The 2,119-nt window shown below is 36.0% G+C and overlaps 1 pseudogene; it reads left to right on the top strand.

The window, feature by feature from the left end:
* The first annotated feature begins 704 nt into the window (after positions 1-704).
* Positions 705-1,855, top strand: LOC123856551 (eukaryotic translation initiation factor 2A-like; annotated as a pseudogene).
* The last annotated feature ends 264 nt before the right edge of the window (positions 1,856-2,119 follow it).

Genomic DNA, 2,119 nt, shown 5'->3' with positions numbered 1-2,119 from the left:
GACAATACATTATATAGGGTAGCCCAGAATCCCTTATCATCAGATGCAGCAGTATTGAAAATAAAATCTCAGCTTCATACATATCATACAGATTGTTTTGCTTTATCTTGGGACTTTAGTCAGTTGTGATCAAAGACACAGTACCACAAAGTTGAAATGGCTTCAAAAATTAGAATTTTAGTTTATGCATTTTCAATAGGGACAATATTATCCACAAGACGGGAAAAGGGGCTTGGGGGTGGGGGAATAAAACTTAGATATTATAGTGAATTGTGTCCTTCCAAATGGCCACAGTACACAAAGAGATACATAAAATATCTGCAGTAATTATATTTCATGGAGGAAAAGCATAGGAGTAATTAGGAAAATAAATTCCTATTTTCCTTTTTTTGCATGGAGTTGGGTAATAATGGAAAAAAAAAAAAAGATTCAGAAACCCTGTTCTAGACCATTACTTCTCAACTTTCCATGCCACCAAAATTACCTAGGGACATTAAAAAATTCTGATACATGAGACTATGTTCATAGGCTCTGATGAATTATTCTTGGGTGTGTCCTGGGCATTGAAATTTTTCAACACTGCCCAAATGATTATGAAATGCAACAAAGGCTGAAAATCACTGATCTACATCCTTGTAGTTATGGTGAGCATCAGGAGCATCCACTAGGAGGTTGTCAGAAATGTAAAATGTAAACCCAACTCCATGTCTGCTGAATCAGAATCTACACTTAAAGAAGATTGCCAGGTAATTCATATACACATTATATGTTTAGAGCATGGAACTATGCCAATGATTATCAACCATCCAAATCACTGGTGGAGACTTTTTAACCTTACAGCTGTCCCAGCCCACTCCAGAGTCATCAAATTAGAATTATTGGTCATGTGTTTGACTTTGGAACTGGTCCTCATAATGCAGCCTACTATAGCCCACATGGACATATATTAGTACCAACTGGATTTGGAAATCTGAGCGGACAAATGGAAGTGTGGGATGTTAAAAACTACAAACTTATTTCTAAACCAGTGGCCTCTGATTCTACCTATTTTGCTTGGTGCCCTGACAGTGAGCATATTTCAACAGCCATGTGTGCTACCAGGTTACGTGTTAATAATGAGCTCTGTCTTACACCAGTATAATGTGCTGTCAAATGGAGAATTATGGCAGGTTTCTTGGCAGCCATTTTTAGATGGAATATTTCCAGCAAAAACAATAACTTACCAAGCAGTTCCAAGTGATGTACCAGTGAAGAACCTAAAGTTGCAACAGCTTATAGACCCCCAGCTTTAAGAAATAAGCCAATCACCAATTCCAAACTGCATGAGGAGGAACCACCTCAGAATATGAAACCACAAGCAGGAAATGATAAGCTGTTATCAAAAACAGCCCTTAAAAATCAAAGGAAGCATGAGGCTAAGAAAGCTGCAAAACAGGAGGCAAGAAATGAGAAGAGTCTGGATTTGGCACTTAACTCCTGCCCCACGGAGTACACCACAAAATACTATCTCGCAGTCTTGACCAAAAAATCAAGAACCTAAAGAAGAAACTGAAAGCAATTGAACAACAAAAGAACAAGCAGCAGCTGGAAAATAGCTAGAAAAAAATCAGTTGGAGAAAATTCAAAAAAAGAAAGCTCTTCTCCAGGAGCTGGAAGATTTGGAGTTGGGTATTTAAAGATTCACAGAGAGCAAGTTGTTACCAGAAATCAGTGCAAACACATTTTCTGTTAAACCCATTGGTGGACGTGAAATATCCATGTGCCCACATTTAATGTTCATCTATAATTTTAACCATTTATCCAAGATTCTGCATATGTGTGAAATTATTTAATAATGTCTATTAAATTGATTTTTACATCCTGCATCCTATATTATGTCAACACATGATATAAAAAAGAAACACATGAATTTTTTAGTAAGTTTGACAGATTGAAAGACAATGTCATTGGTTTTTTATTAGGGGACAGTATTTACCATACATGTGAATAAAAACATTTAAATTAAAAAAAAAATAGAATTATTGGTCTTAGGACAGTGCACTACTGACTTTAAACAAATCTGCAGATCATTGTGATGCATATTTCTGGATAAAATCCACAAATTGAGTTAAAGAACATT

Source organism: Mirounga angustirostris, unplaced genomic scaffold (genome assembly GCF_029215605.1).
Source record: "Mirounga angustirostris isolate CCGP_5_RB_7025 unplaced genomic scaffold, mMirAng1.0.hap1 SCAF_13, whole genome shotgun sequence".
Lineage (NCBI taxonomy): Eukaryota > Metazoa > Chordata > Mammalia > Carnivora > Phocidae > Mirounga > Mirounga angustirostris.
Note: the sequence above shows the minus strand (reverse complement) of the source record. Positions and strands in the feature narration are given on the sequence as shown.